At 36.5% G+C, this 20,356-nt stretch overlaps 1 protein-coding gene across 1 annotated transcript in view; it reads right to left on the bottom strand.

Moving 5' to 3' along the window:
- SLC2A13 (solute carrier family 2 member 13) overlaps positions 1-20,356 on the bottom strand; it is a 473,922-nt gene that overhangs the window by 7,619 nt on the left and 445,947 nt on the right. The window lies entirely within an intron of this gene.

Below are 20,356 nucleotides of genomic sequence, written 5' to 3'. Positions count from 1 at the left end.
AACTTAGGGTTTTAGGGTATAGTTGCAGAAATTCAGTGTGATCATCTAGAAGGTATTTGAAAGTTCCTTAATCTCATTAAGGAAAAGAATCCAAGATGTTTCTCTTGAAAAAAATTTAAGATTTAAATAGGAGAATTAGATATGTAAGCTCACATAAAACTTTTTAGAGCTGAATATAATTCAAGAACAACACATTGTGCATTCAACTCAACAGCAAAAAACAATCTGAATGAAAAATGGGCAGAGGATCTGAATAGACATTTTTTGAAATAAGACATACAGATGGCCAACAAGTACATGAAAAGGTGCACAACATCACCATTCATCAGGTAAATGCAAATCAAAACCACAATGAGATATCGTCTAACATCTGTTAGAATGACTATCATCAAAAAGACAAGAAATAAAAAGTGCTGGCGAGGATGAGGAGAGAAGGGAAGCTTCGTGCATTGTTGGTGTGAAGGTAAATTGGTGTAGCCACTATGGAAAACAGCGTGGAGATTCTTCAAAAACTTAAAAATAGAACTACCATACGATCCAGCAATTCTACTTCTTGGTATTTATCAGAAGTAAACAAAACACTAACTTGAAAAAATATCTGCACTCCCATGTTCACTGCAGCATTATTTTCAATAGCTTAGACATGGAAACAACCTAAGTATCCATCAATGGATGAATGGATAAAGAAAAATGTGGTGTATATATAGTATATACATATATATAGTATTCAGCCATTAAAAGATGGAAATCTTGCCATTTGAGACAACATGGATGGGCCTTGAGGGCATTATGCTTAGTGAAATAAATCAGAGAAAGACAAATACCATATGATCTCACTTATATGTGTAATCTTAAAAAAAACAAAAACAAAAAAGAGCTCATAGATACAGAGAACAGATTGGTGGTTGCCAGGGGTGAGGTGAAAATGGGTCAAAAGGTACAAATTTCCAGTTATATAATAAATGAGTCATGAGGATGTAATATATGGCATGGTAGCTATAGTTAATAATACTGTATTGCATAAGAGAGTAGATCTTAAAAGTTATCATAAGAAAAAAAACGTAAATATGTGTGGTGACGGATGTTAGCTAGACTTATTGTGTTGATTTCCCAATATATTCAAATATTGAATCATTGTGTTGTATACCTGAAATGAATATAGTGTTGTATATGTAAAATATACCTAAAAAAAAAATTGTGTTTCATACCCATTTCATATGTCAGACATGATTTCCAGTTAGTCCTTGAAGGCTGCAGCAACAGTTTAAAACCACTGAGAGTAAGTAGGTTGTGGTAGAAAGCTTTAGATTTTGCAGTTAGGACAAGATTCAAATTCCAGAACCAGATTTTTTTTCATCTGTAAAATGGGGTATAATGCCTAACAGCTAATTTTAGGGATTAGAAGGGTCACCTGGAAAGGGGTGACAGGGGAATGTGGGCAGGGAGCAATGCTTATTTCTTATTCAAACTAACCCTTTACTTTCCTGCTGTGTGTACTTGCTTCTCTATCAGTCACTCCCTGCTGACTTTGCTTCCTAGTTCTACTAGTTCTACTAGGAAGCAAAGTCTCCTATTGTTCTAGACTGATTCTCAGGTTGAACTTCCAATTCTTTACCTTAATTGAAATCCGAATTGCACCTGAAGACATGATCAGCCTGAAAAACTTTCTTATCCTTTACTGTCATTTTTTAGGCTATTGTTTTCTATCTACCAACCTCTATTTTTGAACCTTGACATCTAAGCCCTGTCCTTATTGCTGTGTTTATGACCTCCATCATAACACCCCATCTGACTTGATGCCTGGTCAGTCATCTTCTCCATCATGCTCATCCTCTGCCACATTCATTTACGTCTACTTCTGGCCTGTCTGATACCTCGGCTTCATAGTTCCTTATTTAACCTCTGAAACTGTGGAAAGGGCATTATAATTAGCTTGATTTGGGACTATTTTACTTCAAAATTTTACTGTTTTACTTCTCAAACTTAGAGCATTCCATTTCTGATTACAAGCACTTTATTTCTTCATTTCTGGTAGCTTGTTCCACACCAAAATTACAATCTTTAGATTCTACACTCATCTCAGTATTCATTCACATCACTGCATAGACCATGATGCCAGTACTGTCTTGGCTGACCTCTAGAATCCATCTTTCATTCCTCCATGCTTGCCTGTCATTCTCACAGTTTCAGTTCCCAACCCTGTGCGGGACCATTAACTTCCTTTAATAACTGCTTTTCAGAAGCTGGGCAAAATTATGAAACCATGCTGCTGAATTCTATTAAAAGTTCATGCTATTTCGTCTCAGTTGGGTTCCTAATTATGCTTATTTTTATCCTTTATTGTCTTCTCTACTGAATTTCCTGCTTATTTCAGAGTAGACATTGAATAAACTTTTTGTCAACTGTTGCCTCAATTAATTAAAATATTTCTTACTATCCTCTAGTCATGAAATCTTTCCCTCTCTTTCTGGGTATGAAGAACTTGCCTCCATCTTTAAGACAACTGAGGACTTTCAATTTGAATATGCTCAATTTTTCTCTACTGGACCTCTACTTTTCTATATTTTATTTCAGATTCTTCTCCTACCTAGAATGGTAACATGTCCCTTTCTAAGGTCTGCCCTTCCTATTAGTGGTCCTGCATCTCATTCTCCTTCTGTCTCCTCTGGGGTCATGTTCCATCAGTAGTCAATTCTCTTTATGCTATCTTTACTTTCTTCCTACTTGAGCCTACCTTTCTGTTTACAACACAAAAAATTACTCCTATTAAAATCTTTCATCCCTCTCATATTACTACTACTAGCTCATCTGAAATTACAAAGAAGTTTATATTAGTGAGCTCTATATCCTTACTATCCACTCTTTCCTACACAAGCCCATTTCCCCACCTACTCAGACACCTGCCTGATTCTTACTCAGTCCCTATTTTTTTCTGAATGTGCTCACCCCAGAATCGATGACCTCCTAATCCCCAAATGTACTTATCTTGCCTTAATTCTGAGGCTCTTTGATTACCCTGTGGTGGTTGATATTGCTGAAAATCCTCCTTCCTTCTCTTTCCCCTTTGCTTTTATATCTATATATCCATCTCAACTCTCTGATACATATGTCTCCATTGCTTTTTAAAATGCCTCTTCCTCCCCTCAGCCTCTAAACATAGGTGTTCTCTAAGGTTCTGGTTTGGAGCTTATACCCTCTCCCTTAATCATCTCATCTTATTTTAGGGACTTCTGATCTCCACATGGATGCTCCTTGACAGGGAGCCTAGCCTTGACCTTTCCCTCAAGCTCCATTTAATAGAATTTATATATCTGCTGAATATCCATATCTAGATTTCCTGCTATGGCTACAATGGAATGCACTGTCTACTCCAGGAGGTAGAGTGAGGCTGTTCTGAGTTCAACTCATGACTCTACCACTTATAAGCTCATTCATTCAAAAATTTATATAATGAACACTTTTTTATGTGTCAGACATTAGAGATAGAGCTATGAACAAAATAACCCTTTGCACTTATGGAAATGAGGGTTTAGTGGGCGCAGGCACAGTCCTGTTTTCTGATCTGTAAAAGAGGGGAAAGGACTATTTTCATAGGCTGTTGGCAATATTAAATGTGATTATGCATACTGAGTGCTTAGCACACTGCCTGGCATGTAGTGTACGCACAATAAATATTACTTTAATAGTGCTTCTCACGACGTTTCTCTGAGTTGAAGTGAAGTTGAAATTATTTGAAATCTTGGAGTTATCTTCAATATTTTCTTATCCATCTCTCTTTAAATTCTCTATACTTTTAGGTCCAAGTAAAGAAGGGTGGCCACGACTATGAGCTCTGGGACTGCCATCCTACTTTCAAATCTAGGTTAGGACACCCAGATTTGAAGCTCATAAGTATGTGATCTAGGCACTTAACTTTTAAAAGCCTGTATCCTCACCTGTGAAATAAGGATTTTCCTGGCACCTACGTCAAAGAGATATTTTGAGGCATATATGAGTTAATGTATGCAAATAATTTCAAAAGAAATCATAATTATATTTCCTAGACATAACTCCTTGAATCTAACTCTTCCTCTCTATGTGCATTCATACCACCCTAATTCAGACTCTTGAGTGTTTGTTTCACCAACTGTATCTGTCTGTGGCAGACTCTAGAGTAGACACTCTATGACCCATGTTTCCTGATGTTCACGCTCTTGGATCATCCTCTCCCCTTAAGTGTGGGGGTGACCTTTGACTTGTTGGTTAGAAACCAACAGAATGTGGCAAAAGTGACAGGACACATGTGATTAAAATTATAGTGCTATTTAGCTAAAGTCTCTCACTCCCTTGCTGGCTTTCAAAAAGCAAGCTGCCACGTTACAGAATGCCAGTGTTGGAATGCTCATGGCAAGAACTGAGAGATGTCTTTAGGAGCTGAGGGTAGCCTTTGGTTGACAGCTAGCAAGAAACTGAGTCCTTGATACAAAAGTTACTGAATTCTGCTAACAAAAGCTAATCCTCTCCTAGTTGAGCCTCAGATGAAATCACAACCCCAGTCAACACTTTGATTGTAGCCTTGTGAGACCGTAAGCAGAGGACCTACCTAAGCTGTGCCTAGACTCCTGACCCACAGAAACTGATATCATAAATGTTGGTTCTTTTAAGCTGCTAAGTTTGTGGTAACATTGTTATAGAGCAATAGAAAACAAATAAAGTTTCTGAATTATTTTTCCTGCTTCTAGCATTCCTTTCTTCAAACTACTACCCCATCAAGTTGAGCTCTTTAGAGCACTGTTCTTGCCACCTCATTGCTCAAAAACCCTCATCCTCCTTATTCCAAATGCCTATGAAATGGGGCCTGCAAAATTTGGCTGTAGCCTACCTTATCTGGTACTGTTGTATACAATCTCTTTCTCCAACTAAACTAGACTTATTTTCTGAACCTACCTTCCAGACCCAGCATCTTCTACTCATGCCATTTCCTCTAACTGAAAGCAAATTCTCACTCCTGATCTCCACCTTCAAAATCTACCTCAGCCCTCAAGGCTAGTACAGATGCCACCCATTCACCTGTCTGAAATATTCTCTCCCTCAAGTCTTTTCATTTTCCTCATCTGTATTGTTATCACATAGTGCTCTGTATTATGCTTTCTGAATATACTCCCTCTTCTACTGTCCTGAGCTCTCATCCCAGGCAGCATAGCACAAAGGTTAAGGACACAGGGTCTAGAGTCAGGCTGCATGGTTTTGAATCTCAGTTCTGCCACTTACCTACTGTTTAACTTTGGGCAAGTTACTTAACCTCTTTGTACCTTGGTTTTCTAATCCGTAAAATGAGAGTCCCTAATAATAGACTTGTTACAAAGATTAATTGCTTAGCACAAAGAAAGCAAGTTACCTAAGTGTTTGCCAAAGAATAGTCATTTTTGTGTCTCCCTGCTAAAATTCTCAACCTCTAGTCCATAATAGTACTCTGTATAGAGAAAAATGCTCATTGAATGACGAATGAAGCATACATTTGTTTAATAGTGAGTAGTAAACAGCATTAGAAATCCCCTGATCAATAATCCTCCACCTTCACTTCCCACTAGTCAAATAGTCTTTTGGGTTGTAAACATCTTAAAATGAGAAAATAGGAAAGAAAGTGGGAGAGGGGAGGGGAATGATGGGAGAAAGGGATGGAGGGGGAAGAAAGGGAAAAGACAGGCTGCTGTGGAGGGAAATGCTTACAAATAATCAAATCACTAAAATTCACTGAAAAATTCTATTTACTATTTATGCTGATTATTATCAAAATTCCTTGCATGATCGCTTGCTGGAACAATGGAAAGCAGGATATTTTCAGGTAGACTCTGTGCTTGCTGTGATGTAGCTCTTAACCATCTGGACACACACATTTATATGCATAAAAGGCTAACTTCTCTTCATCCTCATGCTGATTTTAGGAAAGCACTGCAGGCATGGACCTGGCAGAGTTACATACCCAGCAATACGTAGACAGCTAATGACTAAGAATGTGACATCACACATGACCTTCAAAATATAAACGCTAGAAATTCCAACTAAAAAATAAAAAATGTACATTCCAAGTGTTACTGCAAAATACCCTCATGTCTTCCCGGCTTAGTGACTGCTGGTGGAAGAACACAATGCCCTGGGGAAAGAACAAAAATACTTTGACATCAGTGTGTGTGTTAGGATAAGAAAAAGTCATGCTCTCTGATAGGGTGCCTTCTCACCACATCCTAGAGCAAAACCAGAAAATAATTACAATAATGGCAGCGGTGCAGATAGTGCTGCAGTGGACAAAGCAGAAGAATCATATGCAAGCAGGCAAAATAGGTCTCATTTTGGCAGAGTGAGAGAACTACTCTTTACTAGCAGACTAACACCTGATATGTAGACCAAAAAATGATTAGTTCCCTGTTCCAGCCATGGGGCCCACAGTGCTTCCCTTAATAATGCATCTAGAAATTAACAGCCTTCTTTGAAGGTAGAACAATCCTCCCTTGCCTACTCAACACCCACCCCAAAATCAGTTCATACGTAGAGCTATTTCTGCCGATTTTTTGGTGTTACTTCTCCATCAGATCTCTAAAGAGTTTTGAACCAAAGAAATAACCAAAGGAACTAAGTGGAGCAATTGCTCTTGCCACAATTAACCATAAGGAACTTATTCTTTGCTTCCTACAGAGGACATGCTTTTTGTTCTGTTCCTTTATTTACTATGATGAAATTATTTAAGTGCTTCATGTTAATGTATGGGGGATGGGTGAAAATACAACTTGTATTTATAGCACAAAACTTCTAATTTTATCTATCCAATCCTAATCATTGAGAAACCTACAGAACTTTGCCACCTTCCCAAAAGAGTTTATAGAAGAACTGGGGTTTTGGAGAAGGGAAGGGACAGCTTACTATGATTTGTGTGACACATCTACCATTCTTCTAGTGGGTTTACTGCACATGCTTTACTCATCAATTCATTATGTAGAAGTGTGAGTGAAGCATGATTTCATCTCCAATTCCTGATGCAGGACTGTGGTTTCTTTGAACAAGATCATTAAGATATCACCTCAAAACCAAATGGATACTGCTAAGGGTTAAATTTAATAGTTCTTTTTCTATAGGAATTTATGATCTGATTACACATTTAAAGTCTGATGTTGGTGGTAGAGAGGTACCTAGAAAAGGATAGAGTATCTCCCCAGGAAAGGACAGCTTCACTTTTGTCTGAGGAGAAATAAAGAAACACAATGCCAATCAATCAGATGACTAGGATGATATAAATTTATAAATAACCCTAGCCATGAGAAATTTCTAATCAGCAAAGCAACCAGAAAAAGTTACTCTTACAAACCTGAATCATTACTACTCAGACAGTGTAATTTCTATTCACTAGTATAATTCCTGTATAATAAACTAACATGAAATAAACTCATGTCAAGCATAAGTTGAACTGCAACATAGCATTTAAACTCTAACGTATCTGTAGTTGAATAATTTTAGGAAAGTATGGCTCCCGAGCTTGCAGTATGCAGACCATGATGAACATCTTGGTCTTGGATAATTTTCTATTGTCAAGCCTTTTCCCCTGTTTTCATGTTTTACGTTTTTCCTGCAGAGGACTGTCACATAAAGGCAAGTTGAAAAAAATCACCTCTTTTGTTAATTACTATTATTTTCTGGTAAAAATAAAACCTTTAGAATTATTGAGATGATTAAACATGGACATCGGTAAATTTCAAAAGCACTAGAAATTTGGAACTAAAAGTCATTTTTATTGAATAATAAAGAATTAATAAAGTTTTATTTATATATAAATCACTGTATATAAACCATATACCAGTATGTTGGCTAGCTTATATGTCCTAAATATGTGAAAAAGATGGACAGAATATGAGTGGGCAAGTAAATGAAAATAATAATACTTAAAGCTGATGAAGATACAGTGGTATTGGTATAGTCTCTAATTCTGGTAGGAATTTAAGTTAGTATATCTTCCTCTTGGGATGAAATCTGGCAGTTTTATGTAACAATATTCATACCCAAATATTCCTGCCCCAAAGTTTCATTCCTAAAATTTATCCTTAGAAAATGATCTAAATGGAAAAATATTATATGCTGAAAGATATACTTTCATGGTACCTTTATTTATCACAAGTATAACAGTTAAATAATTAGAAAAATTGTAGATATACTACAATGGAGGGTGGTTAAGTCAATTAAGGTACCACAACTGAATAGAATAATGAAGGCATTAAAATAATAATTATAAAGTAAGCTGGGCCAAGCCATAAAGGATGGTCTGGGTTTGAAGGTTGGTCAAAATGTCTTAGATTTAACTTCAGTTACTTTCATTTTGGTATCAAACTGGCAAACAAACAGTACAATGGATGCACAATTAAGGACCCAAGTAAGAGGACATGGTCCCCTGTTGCCTGTCTGGCCCCTCCCAGACTTGTCTCTGAAGTTCTGTGCTCAATGTAGAGTAAAGAATCTGCCAAGTCAGAGGAGCCCTGAACTCTGCCTTGGAGAGAGCTCACATTAACATTCAGGGTTCAACCCTATTTCTGTGTATGAAAAAATTTCCACTGTATTACTTAATAAGAAAATACTTCGATCTTTTTCTTACTGCATCATCACACCTACAGCCAGCCTGGTCGTGGTCTACTTTGTAAAGATTACCTGGGAACATGGAAAATGCCATGAAGTTGGCAGTATAGGGGATATCAAACTCAAAATATTATCTAGGATATAAGGTTATATGGGTAAGAGTAAATGGAAACATGGAAAATTGGGGGGAAAGTAAATCTATTAAGATGATGATTGTTTTCACTTTTGAATTTATAGTTGTGATAGTGTCACTCTGACAAGGTGGGAAAACCTTTAGTGACTCATAGACAACTGATCCTGGGACTCTTCTTCCATTTTTTTCACTCTAAAATTTTTCCCATAGTAAAGGCAGACATTAAAGTTATTAGCTATTCTTCTGCTTCGACTGGCACTGAAAGGAAGGGAAATCTTGCCTTTGAATTACATACCTTCTCCATCACGCTGTTACCTAAAAGGGTTCAAAAACTTTGGTTTGCATATTTATATGCCATAGTCATCACTACACTGCTTCCCTTCTCAGGAGTCTCACAGGGCCTGCCTCTATCCACAGCTTTGGGGTCTCCCATGTGCAAATGGTAATGCTCTGTCCCACAAACTGCCTGCCTAGCTCTAACTATGTTTGACACCAAGGCTATCAATAGCCTTGGCATAGGGTGGATGCTTTATAAGAGAGAATGTTGAGAAACGATTTATATTCTCTCTCTCTCAGTAAGTCAGAATACGAAATATCTGAAGAGGATAGAGCAATACAGAAGTGGAAAGACTCAGAGAGAGAATAGGCAGAGGTCATAAGAAGGGTCATGTAGTTGATAGCCATGGGGGACGTGCAGAAGAGACAGGCCAAGAGCAGACAGCTACCAGTCTGATGATTAGTATTCTAGATATCCATGAAGCAGGGCTGGGTAGAAGTTGAGACTTTTTTCTTTCTCATTTCCTCCCTTACTTTTCTATGCAATTTTACCATAAAACTTCCATTAACTGAGGAAATCAAGTGTGTCTCTGTTCCTCTCAACATGAGATGTTCTAACAAGATAAAGGCTAAGTTCTATGATAGAGTACTGATCCTGATTCTAAATCTATAAAATTCCACAGGTCCTCAAAAGAGTGTACAGAGTGTATCACAATGGCCATACAGATCCATTCCTGCAGCAAGGTTTTTTCAAACATCACATTTCCCCATGTAGTCACTGTGGGAGGTGCTACACTTATTCCAACTATGCTGTATTATATTGCTCATATTTTCTAGAATTCCTTTGGGAATCATATTCAGAATCTGCTTTTTTATCAGTCAAGAAAATCAACCTTATTTTTTTTCTTTTACTTTCTATTTCAGGCTCTCTTCCTTTCCTTTCCTTCCCTCTTTCTTTTATTTCTTGCCATTGTGAAGCAATCATGATGAATTCTGAAGTATTGGGTGGAAAGAAGAGACTGAACCAATGGAGTGGAGGTAGGGAAACAGTGTAATGGAAATAACAGCAACAAACACAGAGAAAAAGTGCATTTGTGTGTTATGGGCTCTAGAACAGTGAGAAATGAGAGGGATGATGCTAAATGGGGTTTGCTGAAGGCACACTTCTCCAGTCATCAGTATATAAGCTGATAGCCACTTGTTGTGATATCTTAAATGATGTTCATTACCTGGCACAATGTATACATTCGTCAAATAAATGAATGAAGAAAAGGCTTAGTGTGTTCAACAGAGTTATTCTGTGGTTACTACTGATTTAATAATTTAATAACTTAATAATTAAAAACAAATTTTCAAATAAAACATACTAATAAAGCAAGTAAAATTAGTAATACAATTTATATATTATATATATAAAGGGTTAGGATTGGTCCTCATGTGACTGTGCTGTGATAAGGATCTCAGGATGGGGAGTTATACCACCCCTCTCAAGTTTCAATCAGACACTTGAGGTTTTTCCACAGTGAAGGGTTCTCTCTCCTACCTGACTACTTTTACTGCTCCCGTTTTACTTGGGGACCTTTCTCCAGTGAGGACACAGCACCCCTATCTTCCTTCTTCCTTCCCCAGGCTTCACAGGCCAGTACTTAGTACAACATTTCACACATAAGCAATGCTCAAATAATGTTTGTTAAATAAAACAATAAAAATAATTTAATCAGTTCCCATTAAGCTGGTCTTTGATCATCTGACACTAGTTTCTTATATTGTAATTTAATTTCACCAATTAAATTACAATACTATTTTACAATTATATTGTAAACATTAGAGAAGACAGATATATTTGTCATTAAATTTTTTTAAATTCTAAGAAGGTTATTGCTACTTACTTAAGAGTTATTGCCTGTGGTAGTACATGTTTCCATACCATAGGCATTGCAAACTCCATCTGTATCATTTCAAACCACACCAAGACTCTGATCCGATTTTCTTTCCACTGCAAGAATGCTTGCACAGGATCCCTCACTTGTTTTTATTTGCAGGTGCACGGGAATGAATGTAGTTGATGTTGCTGTAGGCTATCTTGACACAAACAATGGCATAATTTGTTCTTGGATTCTTTTCAATCCATGCTACAGCTGCCTTCCATCAAGTGTGAGTTCTATGGCTTCTTTATGAAAATTGTGCTCCCAACAGAAATGTCCTTGAATAACTGTAAATCTTCACTTGATGAAACTGACTAATATTTGTATAAAGTATTACACTATACAATACACCTTAATATACATTAACTCATTTAATTCTCATAATAATCCAAAGCAATAGCACCATTCTTCCCATTTTGCATAGCTACAAGCCTTTTTAAAATACAGTGATTTTCCCAAGATTACACAGCAGAGGTAACAAACATTTGTAATTCAGTGTTCTCTGTTTCTTTCACCTTCAACATAATCATCCCACCAGTTAACGTATATATGAAAACCTCTCTCTCGGGGTACTTTACTTTTTGTGGAATTTAAATGGAAAAAGAAATGAGATGAAAACTCTGCTTGAAATCTCCCCTAAGTCAGTGTTCTTCCTTAATGTCGGGAGTAAAGGCAGTCATTTAAACCTCTATCTAAAATGAGTAGAATAAAATGCTTCTTAAAGAGCATTAGGAATTAAAATAAGCAGCATCATGGCAAACCTGGGCCTCTGTGTCTTGTACATTCTCTTTTGACTCAGCATCCATTTTTTCTTCAAAGCTCAAAACAATAATTAGAACAAAAAGAATGCTTATATAAGCTGGACACTAAAATATCATATAACAATCTCAATAACTGGCTAACTCATTTGAGGACAACACTACAAATGTATGACAAGGAAAACAGTCATTCTAATATTATAAGATGGCAGTATAGCAGTCTTTAAATAATACATATTCTAAAACACAAAGCTACCTAATGACTTTGTCTGATACATTTGTAAGGAATTTAAAAAAAGTTTTCCCAGAAGTTTCTTGGAGGATGATGAAAATACATATGGAATGTCTCAGCAATTACTTAAAAAGAAATAGTGCCATTAGTTATTGACATAAAAATTTTGTAAATAATGAGATGGAAAGTCAATATAATAAAACTGTAAGACAGTTTCACATTATTTTATCTCAAATTACTGCTAAAGTGAAAATGTAATAGGTTAACAAATTAAGCATTGTAACTGCAATTGCCTGTTTTCTCACTTCCTGATTTGTAATAGAAACTTCTGAAACACCTTTTATCAGCAATGAAACAGAACTATAAACAGAAAAGATGCATCTCAATAGTTCTAAGCAAAGGATGGTTTTTCTACCATTTCGGTGAATACAGCTAAACAGGTCCATTGAAATCCATCATATCCTTCCTTCTTTCTGATCTGTTCCTGGCACTGGAGCAAAGCAAACTGTGTCATACTCACCATCACACTCATCCTCCTAAAAACAGCTGTGGCTTCACGCTGGGGGAGGCCCCTGCACCAGCCTTACCTGGCACCTCCTCCACTTCACTACCATCAATCACCCCTGTGCCTCCAACCCCAGCCCAGAGGCAGGTTCACAGGTGGGGCTCATTAAATAATTATTAAATGAATTACTTTATTTCCAAAGCAATTTTATGTTAAGGATAGAATGAATTAGCAATGTAATGTATCTTTTATTCTTTGTGTGAATTTTCATATATTTTGATAATCTACAGCAGGTATTTAAAGCTACATAAATTTTAACTCCAAGTAATTACTCATTTGATTAATTTATCATTTCAACAAATAAATGTCTGTGTGTTCTAGGCATGAGAATAAGCATTAGAGTAGATGAAATTAAATATTAAATCATTCTACCATTCAACAATCATTTACTACAAGCTAAGTGCCAAATGAAATTATTAGATACACAGTAAAAAAGAAATTGTTAGTTGAAGTGAGATGGGAGTTTTTATATTTCCCAACACACACACACACACACACACACACACCATAAAAGAAATATTTGTGGAAATCTGTGGTATTTTTCTTTACAGAGAGAGAAAAGGGTCTGGTAGCAATGGACAAAAGTGGAGGGTGGGCTTGGGTAGGACTCTGACATATCTTGAAGGAGGGGACTTAGGCACATTTGCCTGTATTTGTAGGGTTGTTTAGGCGATCATCTCTAATGCCTGGTAATGAGGACTATTCTGGGCAAGTGAATAAGCAATGGACAATCCGAGATTATGGGTGTCGCATGAACATGTGAACTGGGAATTACTCAATGTTTGAGTTCTATCTTGGACCCTAGATAAACTTGTACTCTGTGCAGTTAGGGTAACCATGGTCGTGGAATTATGCCTAGAAATAAGGCCAAGGTCTTAGCAGATACAGACAAATTTTAGGGTGAAAAGCATATACTCAAACTTAAGGAAGGCTTGCTATGCTTTTATTACAAAGTAAAAGGTAGTCTCCTATTGAGAAAACCTTGAATTTACCTTGGAAGAAGTGTTCCCAGAAGGACCCTTGGAGCTAGTAATATGTCTCAAAGTTCTTTCACTTAAGGGAAAGGAGGTCCCAAAGCATCTGAAATACATTCTCAGCAGATACTGGTATATACAGAGTTCAGAGGTGGGTCCTCAGGGATGGTTAGATCAGTCTGGCTGCCCTAACCACAACATAGAAAACCCAGTGTCACAAAATTTAGGAGTTGGGGAAACTTCAGACAAAGAATGTTAAATATGGGCTCAACCCCGGTGAGTGGATCATTTTTGCACTATCTTTACCCTGTGTGGAGTGTGGAGTGTGGGAGATAGCTCAAGGGCCTCTCTCTCCTATAACAGGTAAAAGACTATTCTCCCTGGAAAGTTAGTGCTACTTAAATTTAAGATTGCAGTAAATGGGCTACTTTGAGCTCCTTTTGGTCCCACTTGTCTTTGTTCTTGGCTTAGTACCTATAATAGCAGGAACATTTTTATATGAGTCAAATCATAGCCACAATTAAATTTTCTGTAAATGTTTTTTCTTTTAAAAAAGTTAAAATTATGGCCCTGTAATGTAGTAAAACAATGTAATCAACCTAAATGTTAAGATAAACCTCTGATCCATATACCAGTAATGACTCAATCTGGTTAAAAGCTAGAGGAAATGAAGATGGATTTGGGTATGTGGCCAGTTTTATACAGAGGTTAACAAAACAAACTCTGCAATAGAGCAGACCAGGGTTTGAATTCTAGCTCAACTACTTACTAGCTTCCACCAATGACATTAAGCAAGTTATTTAACCTACCTGAGGCTTGCTATCTTTCTTTAAAAATGCTTAGCATGTAATGAAATTATTATTATTAGGAAAATAACAGTAATTATTCTTGCTATTAATAAAATGCATGTATTAAGCAGGCCTGGGCTCCAAAGACAAAAAAGAATATTTTTTTCCTTCTATAAAGTTCTATACATTACAATACTCCCTTGCGGATATGATGTGTTTCCTAAAGGAGAAGGAAGTAACATCATCTGGATTCCTAGGACATTATTTTTTCCTTCAGCTCATTTTATTTATTTATGCCAGTCACAAGGTTTTTGTTAATCTTTTAATAAATTGTCATACTTCCTTAGCTTTCTCTTTTGTTCTTATTGAAACAAGTTTTCCCTTCATTCAATCATGAATGAACTTATTGGTATACAGTAATGTAAGCATTGTCTTTCAGACCATTATGATAAATTTTAGGATGAAAATGAATAAATAGCAAGGGTAAGAGACAAGAGAAGGTGGCCTATGAATAAATAGATGAATCATGATGCAAAGTGAATGGAAATAGTTGAGAGACTTAGCTCATATTTCTTCTTTGTCTAAAAATATAAAAGGGCGAATTCACCAAGTTTATTGATGATAAACTGATATTTGCTAGCCATGAATCGACCAAGAGAGGAGAGGTATTGTTACTCACTAAATGTACAATACAAGTTTACTGGTACTAAGATAATATGTGATACTGTTACATGTGATAGGGTTCATTCATCATAGAAATTTGACTGAAGTATGAGAATATATCCTAAGAAAAATTACATAGTAATCAAAATAATATTCTATTACCTACTTGCTGAAGTATATAAAAAAAGTATTCCAATTCTAGGAGACTTATGTACATTCAAATGAACTAATCATAACTTTCTATATGTGCAAAAGAATTAGAAAGCATCTAGAACGTTCCTAAAAATACTCAAGCTTGCCTGTTAGGTCTGTAGTGATATAATGCTGCTTATGTTTTTGATAAGCACAATTAGCAGAATGCTGACCTCTATTAGAAAGTAGCTCAACAATCAAAGCTGCCCTGCAACCTGAATGTCCAAACTTCTATTTGAATTACTCATCTACATGTATCCTTTCATCATTAAATAAATATTTTGGTGTACTTCCTTAGAGTTCTTTTCCCACACATATTTAAAAATCTAGTTTTTGTGTGTGTGTGTGCAAATAAAATTAGGTTCATGATATAGTTGTTTTATAGCCTGTCTTAATTTGTTAAAATTTATCATACATACAAGGAACTTCTTATAAGATATTTATGTACACTCTAAAGAACAATAATAAGATAATCACTGATATACTCAACAACCAGGTTAAGAACTACATCATTATCAGACTTCAGAAGCTGTCTGTGGGCCACTTTCAGATTGTATCCCCTCCCTTGGCCCACAGATAATCACTATCATTAATTCTGTGATAATTATGCTGTCTATTATGATCCTATTTATACACGCATTCCTAAAAAATAAATTGCTTGGTTGTGCCTGATTTTGAATTTAATATAATGGGATTATATGCTTTCTCTTATGACTTGCTTCATTCTTTAATATTATGCTTTTGATATTTGTCCATATAGTTGTATGAATATACCAGTTTATCCATTCAATTGTTTTTTTTCCAGTTTTAAAAAGTTGCATATAATGCTGCTATGAACATATTTTTAACCTGTCTCCTGGTGCATGTGTCTAAGAGTTTCTCTATTAAATACAGGGAAGCAGAATTGTGGGATGATAGGTATATACAAAGTCAACTTCATAGATAACACAAATTGTGTCCTAAGGAGTTGTACCAGTTTAGATTCTCCCCAGCAGTAGACAAGGGATAGCTCTGCATGGAACCTAAACAGTTTTTTGGTTTATTTTTTTTAAAACATCCACTAATCTGATAGATGAAATGGTAATCCATTATAGTTTTAATTTGCATTTCCTTAATTAAGAGCTAGAAGTGTTATAATTATGTGAATATATTTGTCTGTCTTGTCTACTAGACTGGAGGCACTTTGAGGGAGAAATTTCCTTTTCATTTATCTTGTATTTTCAGAACCACATTCAATGTGATATATATATATATATATTTAAAACAAATCTAATACGTGAAACTTCTGCAGGCAATTACTGCTGTTGTGTGTTTCTTTGATTCCCATTCATGGTGCCTAGTACCCTTGGATGTTTTGTGATTTGCTCTGTGAACTGCCTGTTTTCCTTGGAATTTTATCTATGGGAATGATTTGAGGCTTTGATTGAGGTTGATATTTCCAGACAGGATTTACATTTGCTTCTGCTAGACCCCCAGGAGCTGCTGTAAAACCAGGACCACTTTAGATTAAGTCCTCAGCTAGAGGTTTTACAGACACACGGAGCATGAAGCCACATATAAGAGCTGACTTCTGGTTTTAAATTCTTGGGGTGGAGTGGTTTCCCCTCTATCCACCTGAGGGCTGAGAAAGGAAAGTTTCCTTGTTGTACTTTTCTGCAAGGGAACAGTTTTTTGTTCTTTTATAACAGTTTTATCGAAGTAAAATTCACATGCCATAAAATTCATCATTTTCCAGTGTATACTTCAATGATTTTTTTTTTTTTTTTTTTTTTTTTTGTGGTATGCGGGCCTCCCTCTGTCGTGGCCTCTCCCGTTGCGGAGCATAGGCTCCGGACGCGCAGGCCCAGCGGCCATGGCTCACGGGCCCAGCCGCTCCGCGGCATGTGGGATCCTCCCGGACCGGGGTGCGAACCCGGTTCCCCTGCATCGGCAGGCGGACGCGCAACCACTGCGCCACCAGGGAAGCCCTACTTCAATGATTTTTAAGTATATTCACAGAGTTGTGCCACCATCATCACTATCTAATTTTGGAACATTTTCATCACCCCAAAAAGAACCCCCATCCTTGTTAGCAGTCTCCCCAATCCTTCTTCCTTCAAGCCACTGACAACCATAATTCTACTTTCTGTCTCTAGATTTGCCCATTATGGACATTTCATGGAATCGTATAATATGTGGCTCTTTATAACTGGCTTCTTTCACTTAAAATAATGTTTTCAAGGTTAAACATGGAAACTCATATTTCATTCCCTCTCAAATGCAGAGTGTAGCCCTTGACATCCTAACTTTACCTCAGTGTGACCAAGTTACTAAGTTTTAGCCATTGGAATGTGAGCAGAAATAATGTATGTGAATTCTAGGTCATTTTCTTAAAAGAAAGCTGCTTGCTCTCCCTTTCCTTTTTCCCCATTCCCATGGGCTGGCGCAAAGTGATGGTGATGGTGAGTTGGCTGAAACTATGTAGAAGGTATTATTCTTCAGATTAACAGAGAAAGAGAGTGGAGACCTAGGTCCCTGACCATGTTTTGGTGCACAGTCACAAGGTTTAGTATCTCTGGAATATTGAAACTGACTGAAATAAACCTTATTTAGATAGATCTTTTGGTTACAACAGTTTAACCTGTATACTAAATAACATAATTAGAATGTAGCATCGTTTATTTTATCATTTGCTAAACTGGATATTATTCCAGTATTTTTAATAATAATAATGTTGCCATGAACATATATGTCCTTAACTTCCTCTCCAATTATTTCCTTATAACACATTTCTAGAAGTAGGGTTACTAATCATAGGTTGCGGACATCATTAAGTCTCTCGATAGGTATTCACAAATTTCCATTTAGAAAGATGATTTGTTTTATCCTTGACAGTGCAGTAGAGTGCTTTTTGATCATTTTTTAAAACATAAAACTTAAAAAAAAACAAAACAAACCTAAAAAGTGCTATTTGATAACATGCTTAGGGTAAATAATAGTAACTAATGAATAGTGAAAATTATTCATTTTATTATTTGTATAAGTTCTGATGCTAAGAAAATAACACATATTTCTTCAAGGGATGTAAAGTAAGCATGTGATCATCCCTAAGCCCTTCAACTGGGAAACAATGGTAAAAACTGCATTATGTTCGCAATATAATTATCTTTAAGTACATTAAAAAATGCTAATATTTTCAGTGTACATTGAACTTATTTTGGATTTCTGACTTGCATCTCCTGACCTATAATTATAATGTTATTTTCCCATTTCAGCTCAATATTTTCTCATTTATGTTCTGGTTCTGTAGCAGAAAATGGTTTTCTGTTTTCATAAACAATAGCAATATGTAAAAAATATGTAAGTGGTGATTTGACACAAAATGAGGAACTAATCCAATAACCCATCTCCTCTTAGCTAAATATTTCAATCCGTTTCACACAGATGATGAGGACAGTTGCCTAATTTTTGTTGTCTCGTATTGGTAGCTTTTATGCTGTGAGAATGATAAACATAAATCAGATAATTTAACCATAGTCCCAGATACAAGTGTGCTCTAAAATAAAAGTTAATGGATACATGTTATATGCCAGTTATAGTAAACACAGACATACATAGACATAGATTGAAAAGCATACATTCTGTCCATATGAATATAAAAGCTATTGTTTTGATTAAAATCTACTTCACACATGACTTTTATTTGGAGTTATGGGAAACAGCCTGCAAGATGTCCCCCAGTGATCCCACTTCCTGGTACTCATGCCCTTGTGTAGTTCCCACTGAATACGGTTACCTGTGTAACCGTAATATTGTGGAATGATAAAGTATGATTTCTGAAGCTAGTTCATGAAAGATATTGTGACCCCTGCCTGACTGTCTCTTGGATCATTTGTTCTGGGGAAGCCAGATGCCATGTCACGGGAACACTCAATCAGCCGGACGGGGAGCCACACATAAAAAGACACTAAGGCATGGCTGACAACAACCGGCATTAACTTGTCAGGCACATAAGTGAATCGCTTTGGAAGTGGATCCTTTACCTCTAGTTAAGACTTCAGATGAGAGCAGTCTATGAACAACACTGAGCTAGAATTTCTCAGCTAGGCTATTTCTGGACTGCTGACCCATAGAAACTATATGGCACAATAAATGTTTATTGTTTGATGTCGCTAAATTTGGGGTTCTTATTACATAGAAATATTACTAATATAGGGGCTTTTGAATATAAAATGAAGATCAATTAACCTGAATAAGAAATTGAAAGGCAAAAGGAGAAACCTTAAAGGTAAATTAAAATTTATATTCCCAAGTAACTTTTTTTTTTTAAACATCTTTATTGGAGTATAATTGGAGTATAATTACAATGGTGTGTTAGTATCTGCTTTATAACAAAGTGAATCAGCTATACATATATCCCCATATCTCTTCCCTCTTGCGTCTCCCTCCCTCCCACCCTCCCTATCGCACCCCTCTAGGTGGTCACAAGGCACAGAGCTGATCTTCCTGGGCTATGCGGCTGCTTCCCACTAGCTACCGATTTTAGATTTGGTAGTGTATGTATGTCCATGCCACTCCCTCAGTTTGTTCCAGCTTACCCTTCCCCCTCCCCGAGTCCTCAAGTCCATTCTCTAGTAGGTCTGCGTCTTTATTCCCGTCTGCTCTAGTAGGTCTGTGTTTTATTCCCGTCCTACCCCTAGTCTCTTCATGACATTTTTTTTTTCTTAGATTCCATATATATGTGTTAGCATACGGTATTTGTTTTTCTCCTTCTGACTTACTTCACTCTGTATGACAGACTTTAGGTCCATCCACCTCACTACAAATAACTCAATTTCGTTTCTTTTTATGGCTGAGTAATATTCCATTGTATGTATGTGCCACATCTTCTTTATCCATTCATCTGTTGATGGACACTTAGGTTGCTTCCATGTCTCGGCTATTGTAAATAGAGCTGCAATGAACATTGTGGTACATGACTCTTTTTGAATTATGGTTTTCTCAGGGTATATGCCCAGTAGTGGGATTGCTGGGTCATATGGTAGTTCTATTTGTCGTGTTTTAAGGAACGTCCATACTGTTTCCACAGTGGCTGTACCAATTTACATTCTCACCAACAGTGCAAGAGGGTTCCCTTATCTCCACACCCTGTCCAGCATTTATTGTTTGTAGATTTTTTGATGATAGCCATTCTGACTGGTGTGAGGTGATATCTCATTGTATTTTTTTTTTTTTTTTTTTTTTGGTGGTATGCGGGCCTCCCTCTGCTGCGGCCT

The sequence above is a fragment of the Physeter macrocephalus genome, chromosome 6 (assembly GCF_002837175.3).
Source record: "Physeter macrocephalus isolate SW-GA chromosome 6, ASM283717v5, whole genome shotgun sequence".
NCBI lineage: Eukaryota > Metazoa > Chordata > Mammalia > Artiodactyla > Physeteridae > Physeter > Physeter macrocephalus.
The sequence above is the reverse complement of the archived record's forward strand: the minus strand, read 5'-3'. Positions and strand labels throughout refer to the sequence as shown.